Source organism: Arachis hypogaea, chromosome 2, assembly GCF_003086295.3.
Source record: "Arachis hypogaea cultivar Tifrunner chromosome 2, arahy.Tifrunner.gnm2.J5K5, whole genome shotgun sequence".
NCBI lineage: Eukaryota > Viridiplantae > Streptophyta > Magnoliopsida > Fabales > Fabaceae > Arachis > Arachis hypogaea.
Window position 1 is genome coordinate 53,717,036 of NC_092037.1, and position 10,183 is coordinate 53,727,218.

Genomic DNA, 10,183 nt, shown 5'->3' on the forward strand with positions numbered 1-10,183 from the left:
GATGATATATTTCAATTAAGTTCCTTTCAAAAAACTTATTCTTTCCTCATAATGTTGCAAATTTTGATTCATCAAAATGACAATCTGCAAATCAAACTTTAAATACATCTCTAGTTTGTATTTCAAGATATCTCACTATAGACTGAGAATCGTATCCAACATATATCCCCAATTTTCTTTGGATCCTATTTTGGTGCGATAAGGCGGGAAAATTATAATATATATCGCACACCCAACTATTCTCAAAAGGAAAACATTTAGCTGCTAGTCAAAAGCTAATTGTAGAAGAGAGAATTCGTAGTAACTTGTTGGTCTTAAGCGAATAAGTGCTGCAACATGTAAAATAGCATGCCTCCAAGCAGAAGTTAGGAGATTTGTTCTCATAAGTAAGGGTCTAGTAATTAGAGCCATATAATAAGTGACTCTACTAGTCCATTTTGTGTATGGACATGAGCTATTGGAAGTTCACCACTTATATCATTGGCCATATAATAAGCATTGAAAACTTGAGAGGTGAATTCACTAGTATTATCAAAATGAATTGTTTTGATTAAATTTTGTAGAAAATCTGCTTTTAATTGAATAATTTGAGCAAATAATCTCGCAAATGCCAAGTTGCGAGAAGACAATAAGTACACATGTGACCATCTCGAAGATGCATCTAATAGGATCATAAAATATCTAAAAGATCTACATGGTGGATGAATAGGTCCACATATATCGCCTTAAATTCTTTCTAGGAATTTAGGAGACATAAATCCAATCTTTATTCGTGATGACTTTAAAATTAGCTTTCCCTGAGAACATGCAACACAACAAAATTCACTAGATTTAAGAATCTTCTGGTTCTTTAGTGAATGTCCATGAAAATTTTTAATAATTCTCTATATCATGGTTGTTCCAGAATGACCCAATCGATCATGCCAAATTATATATTCATTTAGACTAGTGAACTTCTGGTTTATAATGGCATGAGATTCAATTGCACAAATTTTAGTACAATATAACGTAGAAGAAAGTGAGAGTAAATTTTCTAATATAACTTTTTTATTTAAATCATGAGTAGTTGTGATATATAAGTACTCATATTTTTCTCATTCATTATTTCAATATGATATCCATTTCGCCGAATATCTTTAATACTCAACAAGTTCCTTAGAGACTTACTGGACAATAGTGTATTATTTATTATAAATTTTGTTCCTCTAGGAAACAAAATTATAGCTCTTCCAGAGCCTTCTATCACATTGCCTGAGCCAATAAGTGTATTAGCGCATTCTTCTTTTGGTATAAGATGAGTAATATATATATATTACGTTTGAGAATGGTATACGAACTTGCACTATCTATAAGGTAAATATCTTCATTATATGTCCTTATTATTTTCTTCAAAGACAAATAATAATAATAATGAGATCATAACATAAAATAAGTATAGGTACATGCATAGTAAAATTGTATTCCTAATTGGGACTGTTTGTCTAAGTAACACTGTATATAAAAATAGTATCATATACTAAAAATTTTATTATTATTATTTTAGAACTTGACACATTTAGTTATTTTGAAATCCTTAAATATAAACATCAATATTTTATTAAATATTATTTATATATATCATACTTAAAATTCAAATGTATAAAGGATAAAACTTAACAAGAAGTTTCTTACATTATTTATTGACATAAGTACTTAACAAACCCAAATATTAAACATTTTCATCATTGATCAAATAACCAATATTTTCTTTAGGATCCTCAAAGAAATCAGATACTTCATAATGAGTGCTGTAATTTTAAGCAGCATCCTTTGAAATAAAATTTGTCTTTTAAAATGACTTTATTGATAGACCCATTATTGTTCCAAAATTGGCTTCACTTGAATCCTGGTTGAGAAAGGTTTGAATTTTATTCAAACTTTTTGCCACCAGATGGCTGCTTTTGTTTGCTATTCGCGGCAAAGTGTATCCTAATTTAGTTAGGCAATTTTACTCTAATATGACCTATCAAGATGACATGCTTGTTTCTTATGTGAAAATCAAAGTCGTCATTCTTGACAAGGACCAAATTGATAAAGTATTGGGATATCAAGATATTGGAATAAATGTTTTTACTTCTGAAAAGTGGGACCCTGACCTTCATCTTAGCTGATGAGCGAAAAGTAAAGCTCATGGATGCCGACAAGTATACCGGATCATTCAAATAATACCACGGTGAGTGGATATCGTTTCCATGAGGATTAAAAGATTGAGCATGCAAATATCAAGTTAAATAACTATTTAGATCAATGAAACCTGGAATGATTAAGGTTGATACTTGTCTTGCTGGAGTCTTGGATGTTGAATGCTTCGGAGGCAGTAATTCTTGAGTTAAGAGAAATCAATAATTGAGAATGTCAAGATTTCAGAGATGTTTAAGCCCTACTAAGAGAATCAAACTTTTCTTCCCTATTCTAAAGCATGCAAAGATCTTTTCACGACAAATCTTAATTAATCGATTTCTAATGTCTTGGCTCCTCAGTTTCTCTTCAATTAGCCAACCACCAATGTCTTGGTCAATAAATTAATCGAAGAGGTTAAGCACAAAAACTGATTCGGGTCCTCATAAGATTCAAAAGTAGTCCTTAGGTCGGATTATATGTCATGTATCTAAGCTAGTCTGGTCCAATTGAATTTTATGAGAAAACACAATTTTCAAAAGTTATTCTAATTTGAATTATATGTCACGTATTCAAAATCAAAATGATTGAAAATCATGTATGTGTCGCACACTTTAAAAACCATTATGTCTAGTGGATTCAAAAATTCATGTGAAAGAGTTTTCAAGCATAATTTGAATATCAGTTCTGTCAAAGCAATAAACAAATTCAAAACGGGATTAGCATACCTTTCGATACTACTAAACCTTTAAGGATGAATAACAAATAACTCAATTGTCAAACAGATCAATGAAATACTTTAAAATAAAAGAAAACTTAGATTAATAATCCATAGAAAATATAAACAGAGCTCCTCACTCTTTGACAAAGGGATTAGTTACTCATGGTGAATCGAAAAATAACAATGAAACTATGCCGAAAAAACTGGGTATCTCTCGGTGAATGTAATTCACTTATTTATACCTAGGGTTTCTTCTAATTCAAATTCAACAACTAAATCTTATCTTAATAAGAATAATAAAAATAGCTCCTAATAATTCAAATCCTAAAATTAAATAAAATAGAATTAAATAAAATTCAAATCTAATTAAAACAGAATCATCTTCAATCTTTAAGAGGAATTCAATTATCTAAGATTGGGTGTTGCACTGGATTTGGCAGCACGTAACTGAGCTTAGTGATGAGCGGATAATTTGTATGCTTTTTGGCATTGTTTTTAGTATGTTTTTGGTATGATCTAGTTAGTTTTTAGTATACTTTTGTTAGTTTTTAGCTAAAATTCACTTTTCTAGACTTTACTATGCGTTTGTGTGTTTTTCTGTGATTTCAGGTATTTTCTGGCTGAAATTGAGGGTCCTGAGCAAAAATCTGATTCCGAGACCAAAAAGGACTGCAGATGCTGTTGGATTCTGACCTCCCTGCACTCGAAGTGGATTTTCTGGAGCTACAGAAGCCCAATTGGCGCGCTCTCAACGGCATTGGAAAGTAGACATCCTGGGCTTTCCAGCAATATATGATAGTCCATACTTTGCCCGAGATTTGATGGCCCAAACTGGCGCCAAAAGTCTCCCTCAGAAATTCCAGCGTTAAACGCCGGAACTGGCATAAAACTTGGAGTTAAACGCCCAAACTGGCATGAAAGCTGGTGTTTAACTCCAGAAAACGTCTCTACACATAAAAGCTTCATTGCTCAGCCCAAGCACACACCAAGTGGACCCAGAAGTAGATTTTTACGTCATTTACTCATTTCTGTACACCCTAGGCTACTAGTTTACTATTAATAGGATCTTTTGACATTTTTATCAGGACCTTATGACCTCATGACATTTTTACACCCTTCTTTGTGTACTTTCCACAGCATGAGTCTCTAAACCCCATGGTTGGGGGTGAGGAGCTCTGCTGTGTCTTGATGGATTAATGCAAATACTACTGTTTCTCATTCAATCATGCTTGCTTCCATTCTAAGATAATACTTGTTCTTAATCCGGATGAATGTGATGATCCGTGACAATCATCATCATTCTCAACTATGAACGTGTGCCTGACAACCACCTCCGTTCTACCTTAGATTAAGTAGTTATCTCTTGGATTCTTTAACCGGAATCTTCGTGGTATAAGCTAGAATTGATGGCGGCATTCAAGAGAATCCGGAAGGTCTAAACCTTGTCTGTGGTATTCTGAGTAGGATTCAATGACTGAATGACTGTGACGTGCTTCAAACTCCTGAAGGCGGGGCGTTAGTGACAGACGCAAAAGAATCACTGGATTCTATTCCGGCCTGATTGAGAACCGACAGATGATTAGCCTATGCTGTGACAGAGCATCAGGGACGTATTTTCACTGAGAGAATGGGAGGTAGCCATTGACAACGGTGAAACCCTACATACAGCTTGCCATGGAAGGAGACTTGCGTGTTTGAAGAAGAAGACAGTGGGAAAGCAGAGATTCAGAAGATGGAGCATCTCCAAACCTCAACCTATTCTCCATTACTGCAAAACAAGTAATCATTTCATGTTCTTTTGTCTTTCACAATCAATCCTGATAATTTCTGATATCCTGACTAAGATTTACAAGATAACCATAGCTTGCTCCAAGCCGACAATCTCTGTGGGATCGACCCTTGCTCACGCAAGGTATTACTTGGACGACCCAGTACACTTGCTGGTTAGTTGTGCGGAGTTGCAAAAGTGTGATTGCAATTTCGTGCACCAAGTTTTTGGCGCCGTTGCCGGGGATTGTTGAGTTTGGACAACTGACGGCTTGTCTTGTTGCTTAGATTAGGATTTTTTTTATTATTTTTGTTGGTTTAGAGTCTTTTAGTTGAGTCTAGTTTCATATTCTAAGTTTGGTGTCCATTGCATGCTTTTGTTTTTCTTTTAATTTTCGATTTTGCATGTTCTTAGTCCCTTTTTGATTCATAAAAATTCTAAGTTTGGTGTCCTCTTTGTGTTTTTCCCTTAAAAATTTTCGAAAACTGTGTGTTTGATTTTCTAAAAATTTTAAGTTTGGTGTCTTTTTGTGTTTTTCTCTTTCCTCTTTTCAAAATCAAATCTTTTTCATAAAAATTTTTCAATCATATCTTTTTAATTGCTGTTTTCAAAATCTTTTTGATTAACTCATTGATTCAGTTTTCAATTTGCTTTGATCTTATTTTCTTTTTTGATTTTCGAATTTTTATTTTAATTTTCTTTTGTTTTATTTTATTTTTTTTCGTTTATCCAAAAAAAAAACAACAAAATTTATCTCCTTGCAATCATTATCATTTCCCTCTTGTCCATTATGGACTCAAGTGGGATTAATCAGTCCAAAAGGACTCTGGGGTCATATGCTAACCCCATTACAGCTGCATATGGGAGTAGCATCTGTACACCTCCCATCAAAGCAAGCAGCTTTGAATTAAATCCTCAACTCATTATCATAGTGCAGCAACATTGCCAGTATTTCGGTCTTCCACAGGAAGAACCTACTGAGTTTCTGGCACAGTTTTTACAAATTGCTGACACAGTACATGATAAAGAGGTAGATCAGGATGTCTACAGACTATTACTGTTTCCATTTGCTGTAAAAGATCAAGCTAAAAGGTGGTTGAATAACCAACCTACAGCAAGCATAAAGACATGGAAACAGTTGTCAAACAAATTCCTGAATCATTTTTACCCTCCTAAAAGGATGACACAGCTAAGGCTGGACATCCAAGGCTTTAAACAAGAGGAAAATGAATCCCTTTACAATGCCTGGGAGAGGTATAGAGGTATGCTTAGGAAATGTCCCTCTGAAATGTTTTTAGAGTGGGTCCAATTAGACATTTTCTACTATGGGCTTACAGAAAAAGCTCAGATGTCTTTAGACCACTCAGCTGGTGGATCTATACACATGAGGAAGACAATTGAAGAAACTCAAGAGCTTATAGACACTGTTGCTAGAAACCAATATTTGTACTCTAGCAATGAGTTCTCTCCAAAAGAGGAAGTCATGACAGTAGTCACTGACCCTAGTCCTCAAGAACAGATAACTGAGCTCAATCAGCAATTGCTCCTGATGACAGAACAGTTAGCAGACTTTAAAGAGATGCTCTATGAAACTAAAGTTGCTAACAAGAGCATAGAACTGCAGTTGAATCAAGCAAAACAGCAATTATCTAAACAGATAACAGAGGAATGTCAAGCAGTTCAATTGAGGAGTGGGAAGACCCTGAATAACACTGCTCAAAAGAGTAAAAAGCCAAACAAGGAACAATTGACAGAGGACAACCAAACCACTGTGCAAAATCCCTCTGAGGACAGTAAGAGCCCAGAGAGGAATGCTATTGGCGTTCAAATGCCAGAAAGGGAAGGAAAGTTGGCGTTAAACGCCCATTCCTTGCCCAGTTCTGGCGTTCAAACGCCAGAAAAGGGAGAGAAGTTGGCGTTTAACGCCCAAGCTTCACCCATTCCTGGCGTTCAAACGCCAAGGGAAGATCAGACACCTGAGAGTGCTGACAGTAATCCCTCTAACAAGGCTTCTTCAACCACTTCTGTAAGGAATAAACCTGCAGCATCTAAGGTTGAAGAATATAAAGCCAAGATGCCTTATCCTCAAAAACTCCGCCAAGCGGAACAGGATAAGCAATTTGCCCGCTTTGCAGACTATCTAAGGACTCTTGAAATAAAGATTCCGTTTGCAGAGGCACTTGAGCAAATACCTTCTTATGCTAAGTTCATGAAAGAGATCTTAAGTCATAAGAAGGATTGGAGAGAAACTGAAAAAGTGTTTCTCACTGAAGAATGCAGTGCAGTCATTCTAAAAAGCTTACCAGAAAAGCTTCAAGATCCAGGGAGCTTTATGATACCATGCACATTAGAAGGTGCTTGCACCAAGACAGCCCTATGTGATCTTGGAGCAAGCATCAATCTAATACCTGCATCCACTATCAGAAAGCTTGGGTTGACTGGAGAAGTCAAACCAACCCGGATATGCCTCCAACTTGCTGATGGCTCCATTAAATACCCATCAGGCATAATTGAGGACATGATTGTCAAGGTTGGGCCATTTGCCTTTCCAACTGACTTTGTGGTGCTGGAAATGGAGGAGCACAAGAGTGCAACTCTCATTCTAGGAAGACCCTTCCTAGCAACTGGACGAACTCTCATTGATGTACAAAAAGGGGAAGTAACCTTGAGGGTCAATGAGGATGAGTTCAAGTTGAATGCTGTAAAAGCCATGCAGCATCCAGACACACCAAATGACTGCATGGGCGCTGACATTATTGACTCTCTGGTAGAAGAGATCAATATGGCTGAAGGCCTAGAATCAGAGCTTGAGGACATCTTCAAAGATGCTCAGCCTGATCAAGAAGAACTAGAGGAGGCAAAGGAATTTTCGAAAATTCCTCAGGAGGAGGATAAACCTCCCAAGCCTGAACTCAAACCACTACCACCATCCCTGAAATATGCATTTCTGGGAGAGGGTGACACTTTTCCAGTGATTATAAGCTCTGCTTTAAATTCACAGGAAGAGGAAGCACTGATTCAAGTGCTAAGGACACACAAGACAGCTCTTGGGTGGTCCATAAGTGATCTTAAGGGTATTAGCCCAGTTAGATGCATGCACAAGATCCTATTGGAGGATAATGCCAAACCAGTGGTTCAACCACAGAGGAGGCTAAATCCTGCCATGAAGGAGGTGGTGCAGAAAGAGGTCACTAAATTACTAGAGGCTGGGATTATTTATCCTATTTCTGATAGCCCCTGGGTGAGCCCTGTCCAAGTTGTTCCCAAAAAGGGAGGCATGACAGTGGTTCATAATGAAAAAAATGAACTGGTTCCTACAAGGACAGTCACAGGGTGGCGCATGTGTATTGACTACAGAAGGCTCAATACAGCCACCAGAAAGGATCATTTTCCTTTACCATTCATAGACCAAATGCTAGAAAGACTAGCTGGCCATGATTATTACTGCTTTTTGGATGGCTATTCAGGCTACAACCAAATTGCAGTAGACCCTCAGGACCAAGAGAAAACAACATTCACTTGCCCTTCTGGCGTGTTTGCCTACAGGAGAATGCCTTTTGGTCTGTGCAATGCACCTGCAACCTTTCAGAGGTGCATGCTCTCTATCTTCTCAGATATGGTAGAGAAATTTCTGGAAGTCTTCATGGATGACTTTTCAGTATATGGAGACTCATTCAGCTCCTGTCTTAATCACCTAGCACTTGTCTTGAAAAGATGCCAAGAGACTAACCTGGTTTTAAACTGGGAGAAATGTCACTTTATGGTGACTGAAGGAATAGTCCTTGGGCACAAAATCTCAAGCAGGGGAATAGAGGTGGATAAGGCAAAGGTAGAGGTAATTGAAAAATTACCACCACCTGCCAATGTTAAGGCAATCAGAAGCTTTCTGGGACATGCAGGATTCTACAGAAGGTTTATAAAAGATTTTTCAAAAATTGCAAAACCTCTGAGTAACCTGTTAGCTGCTGACACACCATTTGTGTTTGACACACAGTGTCTGCAGGCGTTTGAGACCCTGAAAGCTAAGCTGGTCACAGCACCAGTCATCTCTGCACCAGATTGGACATTGCCATTTGAACTAATGTGTGATGCCAGTGACCATGCCATTGGTGCAGTGTTGGGACAGAGGCATAACAAGCTTCTGCACGTCATTTACTATGCCAGCCGTGTTCTAAATGACGCACAGAAGAACTACACAACCACAGAAAAAGAGTTACTTGCAGTGGTCTATGCCATTGACAAGTTTAGATCCTATCTAGTGGGATCCAAAGTGGTTGTGTACACTGACCATGCTGCTCTTAAATATCTACTCACAAAGCAGGATTCAAAACCCAGGCTCATCAGATGGGTGTTGCTTCTGCAAGAGTTTGATATAGAAATAAGAGACAGAAAAGGGACAGAGAACCAAGTAGCTGATCATCTGTCCCGAATAGAACCAGTAGCTGGGGCGTCCCTCCCTCCTACTGAGATCTCTGAGACTTTCCCAGATGAGCAACTCTTTGCCATTCAGGAAGCTCCATGGTTTGCAGATATTGCAAATTATAAAGCTGTAAGGTTCATACCCAAGGAGTACAGCAATGTGCAACGAAAGAAATTAATTTCAGATGCCAAGTATTACCTCTGGGATGAACCATATCTCTTTAAGAGATGTGCTGACGGAGTGATCCGCAGGTGTGTACCCAGAGAAGAAGCACAAAGGATCCTATGGCACTGCCATGGATCACAGTATGGAGGACATTTTGGAAGTGAGCGAACAGCCACTAAAGTCCTCCAATGTGGCTTCTACTGGCCTACTCTCTATAAAGATTCCCGAGAGTTTGTGCGTAACTGTGACAGTTGCCAAAGAGCTGGTAACCTGCCTCATGGATATGCCATGCCTCAACAAGGGATATTAGAGATAGAATTGTTTGATGTATGGGGAATTGACTTCATGGGGCCATTCCCACCATCATACTCAAACACTTACATTCTGGTGGCAGTGGACTATGTATCTAAGTGGGTAGAAGCGATTGCTACACCCACTAATGATACAAAGACTGTACTGAAATTCCTCCAGAAAAATATTTTCAGCAGGTTTGGAGTGCCCAGAGTCCTAATCAGTGACGGGGGCACTCATTTCTGCAATAAACAGCTACACCTTGCTATGGTTAGATATGGAATTAGCCACAAAGTGGCAACTCCGTATCATCCACAGACAAATGGGCAAGCTGAGGTCTCTAACAGAGAACTAAAAAGAATCCTAGAACGGACTGTGATGGCCCGAAGAAAGGATTGGGCAAAGAGCTTGGATGATGCTCTGTGGGCATACAGAACAGCATTCAAGACTCCTATAGGAACCTCTCCATACCAATTGGTGTATGGCAAGGCCTGTCATTTGCCTGTGGAACTGGAACATAAAGCCTACTGGGCAACCAGATTCCTAAACATGGATGCACAATTAGCTGGTGAAAAAAGATTGCTCCAGCTAAATGAGCTAGAGGAGTTCAGACTCAATGCCTTTGAAAATGCAAAAATTTATAAGGAAAAGGCAAAGAAAT